This window comes from Castanea sativa, chromosome 1 (genome assembly GCF_040712315.1).
Source record: "Castanea sativa cultivar Marrone di Chiusa Pesio chromosome 1, ASM4071231v1".
In the NCBI taxonomy this organism is placed as follows: Eukaryota; Viridiplantae; Streptophyta; class Magnoliopsida; order Fagales; family Fagaceae; genus Castanea; species Castanea sativa.
The window spans coordinates 49,407,492-49,423,969 of NC_134013.1; the positions used below are offsets into that span (position 1 = coordinate 49,407,492).

The 16,478-nt window shown below is 42.3% G+C and overlaps 1 long non-coding RNA gene across 1 annotated transcript; it reads right to left on the bottom strand.

The window, feature by feature from the left end:
- Positions 1 to 3,661: 3,661 nt before the first annotated feature.
- LOC142632799 (uncharacterized) lies at positions 3,662 to 15,845 on the bottom strand. Its single transcript, XR_012843798.1, has 3 exons — positions 15,647 to 15,845; positions 4,449 to 5,196; positions 3,662 to 4,132 (listed from the first exon to the last, which is right to left on the bottom strand). It is a non-coding gene; the product is annotated as an uncharacterized LOC142632799 (long non-coding RNA).
- Between the last annotated feature and the right edge of the window lie 633 nt (positions 15,846 to 16,478).

A 16,478-nucleotide genomic window follows, 5' to 3' on the forward strand; every position in this document is an offset into this window, starting at 1 on the left:
AATTTTTCTTTTCTTTTCTTGTTAAACGTTTATATGAACTATTACAATTCTAGTTAAACGGCTAAATCAAGAATCAGTCTTGAAAATATTCACTTATTTACTAACTTAATTGAATTAATTCTTAGAAGCAAAAGAAAATTCTCAATTATACAAATTAGGGTTTTCACTGTTCCAAACCAAAACGTCAGCGTTTTCAAGCTCTAAAACCAAAAACCCTAAGTAACCCGAGAGAGAATCAATAAAAACATTTAAACTAGTCTCAAATTTAATTGCCAAGAATATAATCATGTAGTAAAAAATTAAAACAAAAATAAAAAATCCCCAAATTTTCGAGTTTCAACAATAGACCGTAGTATTCAAATTAGGGTTTGTTTTAATTTTGACCGTACTAGCACTGCAAAACGTCGACGTCTCGTGTCCAAAACAGTAGAGCTATTAGACAATATTAATTAAATTGTGAAAGAGAACAGGATTAACGTTCATAGACAATCCTACCCCCACAAAGAAAATATTATATGAAAGAGAAAAAGGGTATAAAGAAAAGTACCAAAAAGGAAAGAGTCAAAACAAAGAGAAAAAAACAGGGTCTTGACTCTTGAAGTTGAACACGCCAGATAGATAGAATATCCAACGCTGAATTAGCTCTCACTCTGCTCTGCTGCTCCTGCTTATTATATATAGCATACAAACCGACATGCCTTCCACGTGTACTACTTTTTGTATAAAGACGGCAAAGTTAATCCATATTTTAAAATTAGTTTTAGAAATTAGTCCAAATTGAACTCGGAGTGAAACTCTATCTTTTTAACAATTCTAACTTAAACTTAAACTCATTATTATTATTTTTTTAAATAAAATTATTTATATTTAATCCAAATTTAACATGAGTAAAACTCTATCTTTCAAACAAGTTTAACTTAAACTTAAATTCAAACATTGATAATTTATTTTCAAATTTATAAAATTAATCATGAACGTTAAAAAAGTAATACAAACCTCAATAAATATATATATATATATATATATATATATATATATATTTTAAAGTGAGTAGAAGTATGAACTCTTTTTTTTGTTATCTTCTTCACCCTCACAACTTTTATATGGGTCAATTTACTCCTTAAAGTTTACGCAACTGCCAAATCAATAGCCTCCCTTTCATGTGACACTCACGTGTAACTTTAAAATATAAACTCACCCTTGAAATTGAAACCCAACGGACCTTACCAAAAAAAAAAAACCAATGGAGAAAGAAGAACTTGTCGCCCATGTGGCCCCACCACTGTCACAATCTATGAAGTACAGGTGCGTTTCGGGATTCGGGTGCGGGTGCTAGAGCGGGTGTGGGACTCGGCAATTTTTGAAAAAGTAGGGTGCGGGTGCGGCGGGGTGCGGCGATTAAAAAATTATTAAAAATATTTTTATTTATATTTTTAATATATTGCTAAACATAATTTTTTCACATTATATAAATATATACCAAATTTAAGAACAATAGGATATAGAAGTGGAAGATTGCTCAAATTTAAGATTGACCAAATTTAAGATTGCAAGTTGAAGAAACACTTCCCGCCAATCCAAGTCCAACAACATGCTCCAGAGCCATTCAACAACACCTATTCTCTCTAATACACCTTTTTTTTTTTGAATTTCGGCCGGTATCGGCATATTTCGGCCGATATCGGCCGGTATTGGCATATTTCGGCTGGTATCAGTTTGCGCCCGATACGGACTGATTCGGGCCGAATCGGCGCGCATCGGCCCGAACACCGCACCCGTGGGTCCCAGGTCATAACTTCTCGACCCTGGTATTTTTTCTTTCTTTCTTTCTTTCTTTCTTTCTAATGCAAGTATTGTTATTTCAAATTTTCAAGCACTCTCTATTTTTCAGTTGGAATTTTATTGGTTTGATTTAATTTTTGGGTTGGGGTTTTTGTGTGCTTGTTTCATAGAAGATAATGGAAATTACAAATGAAACAAACATTAAATTTGAGACTTGAAATTACAGTATACCAGCAGGGTGATCCTTTTGTCAAATTTTCTTCTTCTTAGTGGTTCAGGTGAAGTGATCCTGTTAGATTGATTTCCAGAGAAGAAGAAATTGATAGTTTCATCAGCCCTTGAGTCTGTTCGCCTGTCAAAAATTTTATAATGGACAATATTTGATGCTATGATCCTATTGCTTTATGGTTTGCTTCATCTTTCTATTGATGAAATATTTTAATAGTTTCATCTTTCAACAGTCCTTGAGTTTGTTGGTCCGTGAAAGTTTGGCCCTTTGTGTGTTGGTTTTTGAGTAGAAACTAGAAATATGGATTTGCTTCTGGTAAGTGAAGGGATTATAAGTTTCATTGCTAAAAATTGCTACTTGGGGATTTGCAACAAATAAGTAATTGTAGTGAGTAAACTAGTGTCTCATATAGAATTGCTGGTAGTTTAAGTGGTTTATTAAAAAGTTGTTTCTGGGTTTCAACTCAAATTGTATTGAGTGATAAAACTATAATGAATTTTTAAGCAGTAGCAGAGATTGACAATACTACGGAGAAATCTCATTCTTGGTTTTTTTTTTTTTAAAATAAAAATGTGGTGAGTAATCTTTGTCGGTTCTTGCTTATATTTTTGCAAGTATCATGTTGGACAAATTTGATATTTGCACTTAAAATAAAAAGGCCATCTGCATGTATTTCATCAAATTTAGCTCACTTTGACAGTGGTATTGGTGAAATTGAGGTTTTCTAATTGAATGCGAGGATTGTGACAGGTAATTGATTGGTAGAATTCTGTCCAAAGATAAGCTAGTTAGGGGGAAATTGGAGGTCGCTGTGGCAAGTAAAACCAGAACTATGCCTGAAGGTCTAGCAAAGAGAAGGATCATTCAGAAGGTTTCTCGACAAACAAAGTTCTTTCAATGAAAAATTGGATACCAGAGCTTTCTCCAGTTGCAAATATTCTTATTTGCAGATGCTCAAATTAAGCTTGTACTTCGTACTTCTTACATGTCTACTTTAACAATAGATGTATCTTGTAGAGTTTTGTTTCATTGTTATTTGAAATTTGTTCATAATATTGGGTTTTAGTATGAACATCATGCATCCTAGCTTATTTCAAATCCATTTTTTATGGCACACATATGGTCACTGTTTTCTATCTATATTTATGCTCACAATGAAAACTGAATGATGCAAAATCCTTGGTATTTCTTCAAATGAACTTCAAGAAAGCTTCAATGTAGAGGCAACTAAAAGAAGGGTTTGTGATGTAATGTAATATAAAAATGTTCACAATTATGTAATGTTCAACTTATGCAATTAATGGTATTCCATTAATATATGGGTTCTTGAAAGAGCTTATAGCTTAAAGTACTAATGTATTGATCCATATTCTTTGTTAAGCTCATGAGAAATATTTTTATTAAATATTATCAAGGAAATAGTGGAAACTTCTCCTATCAGGAAGAGGCTAATACGTGACTTGCGTAAGTCATTGTGGTTTGCATTAAGTCACTACTAGGTATATAAATTGGGGATCAAATCATTCTCCTTAGCTAACACTAACAATGTCACCTTGTTCAATCACTTTGATTCATATATTAAGCTTAAAAATGCAATAAGCACTAAAAGATGTCTATCTCCCAATAAGGGTAGAAAGTCCCAACTAAATAATGAACATTTTCCAATTTGCCATGAATTGAAATATCAGTAAGTGTTTACAAGTGGTATACTGTTTGACAAAAATAACACCAAACGAATCAATAATTACACTTACTAATACACCACTCCTTTAGTGCCTCCTTGAAGACTACATGTGATGCAAATTCGAGGGGGGCTGAAAGACAAAGAAAGGGGGGTGTGGTTGGTATGTCATTGAGTCGGTGGAACCCGCAGGAAGGGGGGTCCCTATGTTAGATGTACATTCTTCATGTTAGTGTGTTGGTTAAACTGGTTAAACTCAGGGAAGCTAAGGCTTGAATTCCTTCATCATCAGAAAACCCTTCTACAATCCTCAACTTATCACCATGGTCTGAATCTCCTTCACCATTCCAACTCAATAGAATCACATTGGGATTGAAGGGGTGCTACATTTGGTATAGAAGGTGAATTTGCAGGGAGTGACAGTGGACATTCATCCATGGCTGCAACACAAAATTAACAAGAAGATTAATAGAAAGAGCTGGAAAAAGAAAAGGAAGAAGAACAATATAGAAAATAGGGGGAAAAATACACAAAACTCTCTATCCATAAACTCTCTATCCATAAACTATTCCCTCAAAGCTAGAGATTTTTACAAGTCTACTTATTTAAATGAAACAATATGGAGAATAGAATTCATTGTAAATGGCCAATACAAACAAATAAACTCCTCATACCCAGTGCTTGCACCAAAGGATTCCAAAAAAAAAAAAAAAATGTAATACTCTGGATCATAATGCATATGAAATAAGATCTCACCAATAACATGCTCACTCAGTGATCAAAAAGGTTTACAGTGCTTCAGACACACCCCACATCTAGGCTGATGAACTGAGTGGTATGAGACCTTTATGCGCTCAACAAGATGCTCACTGATGAACTGAGTGGTATTGGTCCATCATGGTCTAGGTTGTGCTATCAATGAAGGCTTGGGCTTGAGCATGTGTGTCCTTTGTGTAGGTGACCATCTTGCAACAAGAGGTTGTGCTTGCAATTGTTATGCTAGAGGAGCCTAGAAGATTGAAACGATTTTGTGAACTGGTAGGAACAATGAATATCACTAAATTCAAATTTGTAGCTTTGACAAAGTGGCTATCATTATATATAGTATCACAAAATACGATCAAACAACAATGTATTATAATCACTTCTTTTCCAAATTTTCTTCTTCAATTCCTTACTTTTGAACCAATAAAAGTAACTTCAAAACGCAATCTTCCACAAGAGAGCAGAATCAATGCAGCTGATATATTAGAGCAGTAGCCATATTTCTCTCAAGCATTTCATCAAACAGTTGTGTAGCATACTCAAAAGCAATAATGCAATACATGTTCACTACAACATTAGCCGCATAAAAATCAATTGCAAAACAATATAAAGAATATCATTCATTCACCTAATATGTATAATGTAATTACAACTCCAAATTCTTAATGTTTGTTTCATTTGTAAATTTCATTTTCTATGAAAAAAAAAAGCTCACAAGACCCAACCCCAAAAATTAGACCTGATGAGGGTGATTTTACAAGTTGTTACTAACACCATAAGAAGGCTGACGAGAGTAACAAGACCGTCAACTTTAGTCACCGAACTATCCCCTTCGACATCTGTGGCTCTGCCTCATGTCTGACGGCGTTGGGCTAAAGGAAGAAAGTTGACGGAGTCAAAGTTGAAGGTTCTAAGCTGACGGAAGGAAAAGCTGAAGGGGATAAGTAAGCCTTCATCCATAACCTATCTTGTCCTCCACGAATGCGTGTATAAGGAAAGTTCTTGCGCTACACGTTTAACCCTAGTTGAGAAGATTCCTATAAGGAAAAGGGCTCTAGGAGATATGTAAAATCCACAAATTACTCTCCTAGAAGGAAAGTACTTCCTCACCAAGGCGTTTATTTCGGCCCCACACTACTATATATACTCCAAAACCCTCATAAACCACGGTACGCATAATTCACTTCAGCTCTAGCACTTTAGGGTTGTGAAGAAGAAAAGAAGTTCTAACTTGATCTTCAGAGGGTTTTTGGCCGGCACCACACCAGTGCCCTTTATTGGTCTTGTCTGTTGTTGTGCAGGTGTTGTTTCGAGTAAAGTGAGGACCACGTGATAACTGGTGGATTTTTCTTCATCATCAGTTGGCGCCATCTGTGGGAAACTCATCAACATCAGCCTTTGCTCTACCCCTAAGACAAAAGGTGCATGATACTCACTCGATCAATGGCAACAACCAACAATCAAGGCGACGAACTGCGGACCACAGTCTTGGAGAGGCAAGTCCAAACACTTGCAGCGGCGGTTGAGCGCTTGACCAAACAGAATCATGATATGGAGGAGTAACTGCGGCAAAGGAATACACACCCTAGCGCACCGGAGGAGGACCAGGAAGGTGCAAGCGCGGATGGGAGAAGCCCGAAAAGGCCGGAGGGTAGTAACGCTCCAAGTAGACCAGAGCGACAAGACATTAACCGGTCATCCATCTCGGACACCCTACCACCTCACATAACAGCTGAGATGCAGGAGATGAGGGAACGGATGGATGTGATGATGAACGCCCTCAGAGGTCGAATCTCCAGCGACTTAGATGACCTAGTCCAGAGAACTGATTCACCTTTCACGGCGCTCGTAAGCTCATGCCCCCTTCCCCCAAAATTTCGCATGCCTCAGGTGGAGAATTACGACGGATCCAAGGACCCATTGGATCACTTGGAATCCTTCAAGACCCTAATGCATCTTTAGGGTGTACCGGATGAGATCATGTGTAGGGCTTTTCCCACCACATTGAAAGGTCCTGTGAGAGACTGGTACAGCAGGCTGACGCCTAATTCCATTGGCACTTTCAAAGAATTAGGCGCGCAATTCGTATCGCACTTTATTGGGAGTCACTGGCATAAGAAGTCTACCGCATGTCTGATGAACATTAGACAACGAGAAGACGAGACTCTAAGATCATACATAGCTCACTTTAACAAGGAAGCCCTCTCAATAGACAAGGCGGATGACAAGATACTTGTAGCGGCATTCACAAACGGGCTGCGGAAAGGTAAGTTCCTGTTTTCTCTGTATAAGAATGACCCAAAGACTATGTCTGAAGTATTTTACAGGGCAACCAAGTACATGAATGCGGAAGATGCGTTACTGGCCAGAGAGGAAAAGCCTAGAAAAAGGGGAAGACAGGAAGACGTACGCTCGGATAGGGGGCAAAAGAAGGTTAGAGCTAAAGAACGACGGGATGATCGGTGCCTTAGACCACCTGCGGGGAAATTCACAAGCTTCACTCCCCTAACTGCTCCTATCGATCAGGTACTGATGCAGATTAAAGATGAAGGAGCCTTGACTTTTCCCGACAAGCTAAAAGGGAATCCCAACAAGAGGTCAAGGGACAAATACTGCCGTTTTCATCAAGATCATGGCCATGACACCGCTGACTGCTACGACTTGAAGCAGCAAATAAAAGCTCTTATTAGACGAGGAAGGCTATAGAGGTTCGTCAGCAAGGAGAGGGTAGACCCGCCATAAAATCAAGTTCCTTGACAAGACAACGATCGCCCCAGGCAACCCATAGGAGACATAAGGATGATTGTAGGGGGCACCATGACCATCGGATCATCAAAGAAAGCCCGAAAGACATTCCTCAGAATGGTTCAAAACATCCAGATGACAAGTTCCGCGTCCAAAATGTCGCGGATTGACAATCCTCCCATTGGATTCTCAGAAGAAGATGCACGGCGTCTTCACCATCCCCATGATGACGCGCTGGTCGTCACTATACAGGCAGGAGACTATAACATACACCGAGTTCTCGTCGATAACGGTAGTTCAGCAGACATCCTCTACTACCCCGCTTTCTAACAAATGGGGATTGAAAGGGAACGACTAGTTTCGACTAACACCCCGCTCATTGGCTTTGGAGGAGCGAGGGTATTTCCACTTGGCATCGTCACTTTGGCAATAACCATTGGAGACTACCCACAGCGGATCACTAGGAATGTAGCATTCCTTGTAGTCGATTGCTCGTTAGCCTACAATGCCATCATAGGACGTCCAACCCTTAACTCGTGGAAAGCTGTAACCTCAACATACCATTTGATGATAAAATTTCCTACTGATTGTGGAGTAGGAGAATTGAGAGGAGATTAAGTAGCCACACGCGAATGTTACGTAGCCATGATGGAGATGGACGACCATATTCAGGCCATGAACATAGAGGAACGTCGGGTGGCGACAAAGCCCATTGAGAGACTCGAAGACGTACTTCTTGACGAATCCCAACCGGAGCGGACGACCAAAATCGGCACCCTGGTAGATTCGACGGTGCGTCAAGAACTCGCGACCTTTTTAAAAGAAAATCGGCATGTGTTCGCATAGAGCCACGAAGACATGCCAAGAATTGACCCGTCAGTCATGGTACACAGGTTGAACGTGTCGCCATCTTTCCCGCCCGTCTGACAAAAGAAAAGAATCTTCGCCCAAGAGAGAGATCAGGTAGTAGCAGAAGAAGTCCGCAAGCTACAAGAGGCGGGATTTATCAGGGAAGTTTACTACCCTGATTGGTTGGCAAACGTCTTGATGGTCAAAAAGAACAACGGAAAATGGAGGATGTGTGTCGACTTCACGGACTTAAACAAAGCATGCCCCAAGGATAGCTACCCCCTCCCGCGGGTCGACATCCTGGTGGACTCTACGGCCCAACATCAGCTGCTGAGCTTCATAGATGCATTTTCCAAATATAACCAAATCCGAATGTACGAAGCTGATCAGAAGAAGACTTCATTCGTAACAAGCCAAGGCCTTTTTTGTTACAAAGTCATGCCTTTTGGCTTGAAAAACGCTGGCGCAACCTATCAGAGGCTCATGAACAAGATGTTTGCACGACAGATTGGAAGAAACGTCCAAGTATATGTTGATGACATGCTAGTTAAAAGTCGAAGGGAAGAAGATCATTTGGAGGATCTCAAAGAAACCTTCGATACTCTTCGCTCCTACAACATGAAGCTCAACCCAGGCAAGTGTGCCTTCGAAGTGACGGTGGGAAAGTTCTTAGGGTACATGGTATCGCAAAGAGGCATTGAGGCTAACCCGGACAAGATTCGGGCCATAATGGGGATGGCGCCTTCTAAAAATATAAAGGAAGTACAAAGCCTTAATGGCAGGGTCGCCGCGCTTAATAGATTCGTGTCGAGGGCAACAGATAGGTGTCTACCATTCTTCCACACGTTGAAAAAGTCCTTTGAATGGATGGCCGAATGTCAACAAGCGTTCGAAGACTTGAAGGTCTACCTCTCTTCGCCATCGTTACTAAGTCCCTCACAACCAGGAGAAGAACTATTCCTCTATCTGGCCATCTCCCCGGTTGCCATCAGTGCGGCCTTAGTTAGAGAAGACGACAGGGTCCAAAGGCCCATGTACTACGCCAGCAAGGCGCTGCATGGTGCAAAAGAAAGATATCCCCCCATGGAAAAACTTGCCTTCATTCTAGTCACGGCGACTCGAAAACTCAAGCCATACTTCCAGGCCCATACGATAGTCGTCCTAACTGACAAGCCTTTACGGCGAGCAATGGGTAGTCTTGAAGCCGCCGGATGAATGGCATTGTGGTCAATAGAGTTGAGCGAATTTGACATACAATATCGCCCCCGCATTGCCATCAAGGGACAAGCGGTCGCCGACTTCATTACGGAGCTCACTGGCGCGGAAGGCGAGGAGGTAGAAAATCCCCAATAGAGCATTTTTACAGATGGGTCGTCCAACAAGAAGGCTGGTGGAGCAGGGATCATACTTAAGTCTCCAGAAGGCGACGAGATCGAATGTATGATTCGTCTCGATTTCCCTACAACTAATAATGAAGCTGAGTATAAAGCCCTGATAGCGGGTTTAGACCTTGCCAAAGCTGTAGAGGCCGTGAACATGGTTATTCACTGTGACTCCCAGGTCGTTACAAGCCAAGTGAACGGGGAGTACGAGTGCAAGGGCGAAAAGGTGAAGAAGTACTGGGAGCAAGCGAAGAGGAGGATAGATAAGCTGCAGGCCAAGATAGTCCAAATCCCAAGAAGAGAAAACGAGCAGGCCGGCCGTCTTGCCAAAATCGCGTCTGCAGAGTCTATGATCACCCTCGACAAGGTACTCTCTTTTATTCAGCCTTCACCACTAATAGACGTTGTCAATATACATGAGATTGGTTCCGAAAACAATTGGACCACCCCCCTGATCTCCTACTCAAAAGATGGCACGCTGCCTGACGGGAAGGAGGCCGCAAGGAAGCTGAAGGTCCAGTCAGCATGGTTCGTCTTGATAAAGGATGTCTTGTATAAGAGGGGCTTCTCTCGACCATACTTGAGATGTTTAGGCCCCGAGGAAGCAAACTATGTTATGAGAGAAGTACACGAGGGGATATGCGGCAACCACTCAGGGTCACGGTCATTGGTACATAAGTTGATTCGGGCTAGATACTACTGGCCGACAATGCAAAATGACGCCCAAGTTTATGTAAAAGCTTGCGACAAATGTCAAAGGTTCAGCAATATCATTAGACAGCCGGCGGAAGAGTTGACCCCCATAACCGCCCCATGGCCATTCACCCAGTGGGGGTTGGATATCATGGGACCATTCCCAATAGCAGCACGGCAGCTGAAGTTTCTCGTTGTCGGCATCGATTACTTCACCAAATGGGTCGAAGCTAAAGCCTTAGCCACGATTATTGAAAAGAATGTATGGAGTTTCGTATGGAAAAACATTGTTTGCAGGTATGGAATTCCAAGGGTCTTGATCTCGGACAACGATAAACAATTTGACAACGACTCCTTCCAAGCCTTCTACTCAGAGCTAGGAATCAAGAACCACTATTCCTCCCCAGCCCATCCTCAAGCAAACGGACAAGTTGAAGTCACAAACTGATCCTTGCTTTTAATCATCAAGACTCGGCTCGAGGGGGCAAAGGGCATATGGCCTAAGGAGCTGCCTAGTGTACTATGGGCATACAGAACGACGGTAAGGACTCCCACGAGAGAAACCCTATTCCAGCTAACATACAGGAGTGAAGCGGTCATCCCAGCAGAGATTGGACTCATGAGTTACAGGGTGGACAATCACGACGAGGGAAGAAATGACGAAGAACTACGTCTACAGCTTGATCTAGCCGACAAGGTCAAGGCGATGGCTGAGCAGAGACTCGTACGATACCAGGACCTCATGGCCAAGCACTACAACTCTCGAGTCAAGCACCGAGACTTTAAAGTCGGCGACCTCGTTTTAAGGAAAGTGATGGGCGTCGCCAGAGATCCCGCACAAGGAAAGCTTGGCCGAAACTGGGAAGGACCCTACAAGATAACATCATGGCTAAGAAAGGGCACCTATCACTTAGAGACACTTGACGAGCAGAGGCTACGCCACCCATGGAACGCCGAGCATCTCAGAAAGTACTACCAATAAAAGATGGCATGAAGAACACTACTCCTCATTACCAGTTTATGTCTTTTAATTATTTGTCCTAGTTTATTCTTGTCTACAATATATTCTAAGCCCAAAGGGCTGAAAGTTTATTCTTTTTGGAACAATGTTCTACTTATGCATTCATCATAATAAGAGGAGTTTTTTTCAGAAACGGATAGTAAATTTGTTATGTCTTCAAGGAGACAGCAAGTCCACAAAGTGGACGACCTTATTGTTAAGTCCACAAAGTGGACGACCTTATCTTTTGAGTCCATAAAATGGACGAATCTACCACTAAGTCCACAAAGTGGATGACCTTACCACTAAGTCCACAAAGTGGACAACCTTATCACTAAAGTCCACAAAGTGGACGACCCTATCTTTTGAGTCCACAAAATGGACGAATCTACCACGAAGTCCACAAAGTGGACGACCTTATCTTTTGAGTCCACAAAATGGACGAATCTACCACGAAGTCCACAAAGTGGACAACCTTATCACTAAGTACGCAAAGTGGACGAATCCACTACCAAGGCCACAAAGTGGACAAGGGCAACAAGTAGACGGGCTCTGTATAACGTCCAAAAAGAGGACAAATCCGTTATAAAACCTACAAAATAAATAAACTCTAACTAAAATCCATGAAGTTGATGAATAATCAGCGAAGAGGAAAAGCTGAACCCGTCACCCACCAGTGTCAGCCGAAAAAGTTGACGCCGTCATATATAAAGTGACGGGTATATAAAAAACTTAAAATAAGTTATTAATCAGCTAAAAGAAAGCTGACGACGTTGCTCATAAAAGTGACGGATATATGGCAAACAAATAAGTTGTATTGAATCAGTTAAGAAAGCTGATGCTGTTAAAATCTGATAGGCATACAACTAAGTTTTGATCCGACGCCGTCGCCCATAAGGCTGACGGATTGATAAAAACAGCTCGAAGTCTCAGCTAAAAGAAAGCTGACGCCGTTATTACTTTGATAAACAACAGAAAAAACAACATCGTCACCCATAGGTTGACGGCTCATCACGAGCAAGTGGTTTTAGCTTAGATAGAAGAGAGAAACATCCTTCGAATATAAAACAACATATTAAGATTAACATGAATAATGTCTTTACAAAAGCCCAAAGAAATGGGCTTCAAGCATTAAAATCCGTTCACACTTTACGAAAAAAAAAAAGTGCTGAAGTTCATGAAGTGGGGGGATCTTGAGACCTTCTGTCACCTTCGACGATAAAGGGCTGGGCGCAAGGAATAGAAGGGCTGACAACATTTAGATCGTCGCCATGAGGATTTGCTGGAGTTGAAGTGACGGGCTTGTCCGCGGCTGGCTGAGCAAGAACGACGCTATCATCCCTCTAGTTAACATCGTCACCTTCCTCATTGACGGTGTCGCCTGCAGGGGTTGACGGGATAGACTCATCCATGGAAATCTTGGATAAATCCAAGTCAGGATAAACAGATTTTACTTGTTTCAAGCAATCCTCAAACCCGTCACCATAGTAGGCGGCACAAGCATCTATGAAGGTTGATGAGTCCTTAAACTCCGTCACAGCGTCGCTCCTAGCTGTTTCCACCTGGACTAGGATGGACTTCAGCTCCTTTTTCGCCATCAGCTTGGCTTCTTCTTCCAACTTCCATCAACGACTTTCCTCCGCCAGCTTCTCTTTTAAATCCTTCAACTCCGTACCCAGGACACGGTTCGCATCCTTGTATTGCACTTGGCCGTCAGCTAAGTACTTGATACGCTCATGCAGATGGGCAATCACCCCCTCCTTGGCAGAGCACCTCTCTGACAAAGCCTTCATGCGAACCATAGCTTGCATGGCCAAAGAAAAAACAACGTCAGAATATTAAAACCGGTCGGGCACCAAAGTAAAGAAAGAGGCATACCCTAGTAAGATCAAACAGGCCTGATGCCCCTATCTCGTCAGTGGCCTGCTCAGCACAAGGGTCCATCTCTTCATCCTTTAAAATGGACTCCGTCACCTCCACGACATAGCCTTTGTGGGTTAAAAGGCGGCGTACGGATCCCTGGGTGATGGGGCCTGACAAGGTCATCGGCCCTTTGCCTGCCCTATGGACGGACCTGGAAGGTGACGACCTCTTTAAAGATTTATCCCCAGGAGTCATGGTAACCTTCTTGCCGTCAGGTTTCCTTTTGGCTCCTGCCCTCCCGACGGGCTTCGGGGCAGACGGCGGTGTCAACTCACCCTTAGCCTTCTCTTGTCCCTTCTTCTTGGTAGCAGCGACAGTCCGTACTCTTTGCCTAGCTGACTCCATTTCTACAAAAGATAGAGAAGGTTAGAAAAGAAACAGCGTTAGGATGCAGACGAAAGAAATTGGGAGATGCTCACGCCTGCGAGAATAAGCGTTTAGTTTGCAAGCCTCATCCGTCGGCTCGGGATCGCCACAATACAAATGTAAAGTATCTAGCGTGATTAGGTCCCGACACTTCCTCTCATCCAAGGGGATACCGTCACCCGATGGATGAAATCCTCTTGTTCCGCAGTAATGCGTGGACGGTTGTTAGCTGAAACAAAAAGGAGACGGGTTTAAGGACCAAACAGATAGATAAAGTAAAAAAGCTGACGGGACCAACCTGAGTTCCTGACATATGCCCAGGTGTTGTAAAAAAAGCCATGAGGCATTGACTCCCACTCCTCTTGATGGCATACCCAGTTCGTCCCCTCCACAAAGAAATATATGCCCTTCCACTTCCAATTGGAATCAGGCATGTCCGATACCAACTTCAACTCTTTCTCCCTCACTACGAAATGATACACCCCCTTTGACGAGGAGATATGCTGAGGGTGGTAGCACCAAAAGAACTCGTCCAGGGTTAACTAACGGTTCCCACCACTCAGACAACCCCACAGGATCTCGGCACCAATGAAGGTTCGCCAGGCGTTAGGGGCAATCTGGCTGACAGATATCCCCAGAAAGTTAGCCAGCTGATGATGTAACACCGTCAGTGGTAGCCTTAATCCGGCAGTGAACATGGCATCGTACATGCCAACATCCGCGGTTCGTCCCGAATAACATCTCTCACCCTCCTCGGGAAGGCGAATTGGGATATCGTCTGGTATTTGATAACGGGACTGCAAACTTTTGAAAATATTTTTCGACATCGTCGGGAGGAATTTGTTGACGGACCATTCTGGGGATAGGATGAAAGGATGATCATCACCAGAAGCTCCCGAGGTACTCTCTAAGGTTTCCTCATCACCGTCACTCCCACTCCCGTCACTGGTACTTCCTTTTTCTTCATTGATCCTCTGATCTCCGTCACCTACCCACTCCTCTCCACCATCCTCGCTCACCTCACTTTCTCTAGAACTCCCTACTTCCTTGTCAGAAGAAGGAGTTGACGTTTCCTTTTTTTTTTTACGACCAGGATAGGCCCTCCTCGGGCTCACGGCCTGATTGGAAGACCTCATCGTAACCCGCTCCGTCGTGAACCGACGATTAATCACTCGTCGTCTCCCTAGACATCTGACTACCTACAAACGACGAGTTTATTCTAAGAACCTAGGCCGACGACTTCACTAAAGGGCATTACTAGAAAAGAAGGTAAAATGAAGGGAACTTACGAGTAAAAGGACGGCCCCATGAAGTTGACGGCAATCGGGTTGACGGAGTAAAAAGATCAGCGGTGACGTTCTCTTTCTCTTGAAATCAGCAAGGTGTGAAAAGTTGGAAATAAGAGGGAAAATGAAGTATATATAGGCGAAAGAAGGCACGGAAGACGAAGCGACACGCCCGTCCAGGCACGGAGCCAATTAGTCCAAGCCATGTGTCCCACCATTTAATGAAGATGGCTCGAATCACCACACATGAGTGGTTTCCCAATAGCGTCAACTCCATAACCCGTCAGCTAGAGCTGACGGGGCCATGGAGTAGGGGGCAGCTGATGAGGGTGATTTTACAAGTTGTTACTAACACCTTAAGAAGGCTGACGGGAGTAACAATACCGTCAGCTCTGGTCACCGAACTATCCCCTTCGACATCCGTGGCCCTGCCTCATGGCTGACGGCGTTGAGCTGAAGGACGAAAGTTGACGGAGTCAAAGTTGAAGGTTCTAAGCTGACGGAAGGAAAAGCTGAAGCGGATAAGTAAGCCTTCATCCATAACCTATCTTGTCCTCCACAAATGTGTGTATAAGGAAAGTTCTTGCGCTACACGTTTAACTCTATTCGAGAAGATTCTTATAAGGAAAAAGGCTCTAGGAGATATGTAAAATCTACAAATTACTCTCTTAGAAGGAAAGTACTTCCTGACCAAGGCGTTTATTTCGGCTCCACACTACTATATATACCCCAAAACTCTCATAAACCACGGTACGCATAATTCACTTTAGCTCTAGCACTTTAGGGTTGTGAAGAAGAAAAGAAGTTCTAACTTGACCTTCGAAGGGTTTTTGGCCGGCACCACACCTGTGCCCTTTGTTGGTCTTGTCTGTTGTTGTGCAGGTGTTGTTTCGAGTAAAGTGAGGACCACGTGACAACTAGTAGATTTTTCTTCATCATCAAGACCAAACCAAGAAATTCCTATAGAAATTCATACAAAGAGATTAGTAAAACAGAGAGCTTTTTGTGGATTCAAATAATAAAAATACTTGGATTAGAAAGAAAGATAGAAACAAGAAGAAGAAACAAACAAACAAACCAAGCGGTGGCTATTAGACGGCGTGGTAGAACCATCAGGCGTTGTTAGGACATGGGTGGCAAGAGGATGGGATGACGTGCTGCGGTGGCTGTCTCTCTCTCTCTCTCCCTCTCTCTCTAGTCAGACCTAATGGTCTGTTTGAATCGAGGGAGAGGGAAGAAGAGTAAAGTAGAGTAGAGGAGAATTGACCCAAAATTAGTCTATTTTTAGCCAGCTTTACTCTACTCTCCTCCACTCCTCCTCCATCCAAATGGGCCCTAAGTTTCTTTTCCTTTCATCAATCTATAGGGTTTCAAATGAAAAGGGCATAGTTTTTTTTTTTAAAGCTCATGTGTCTCACGTGATCATTCTGTTAGTTTTTTAACGGTAAATTAGTTGGGGTACCGATTTGGCAGGTAAGCAAACTTTACAGAGTAAATTGGCCAATAAAAAAGTTTAGGGGGTGTATTGACCACTACTTCGAAGTTTAGGGGGGTGTATGGGCATTTTTCCCTATGAAAGCATATTAATTTCATGCTAATAAGTTTCACAAAAAAAAAATTCATGCTGATAAGGTTCATTTAAAGTTTAGACCTATTAAAATTTAAAACTTATTGTTTTATGGGTTCATGTACTTTTTTCTTTTTCTTAATTTCTCTTTTGAATAGTCATATATTTTTTGAATTATTTCCATAACTTATTCTTCAATTATATATATTT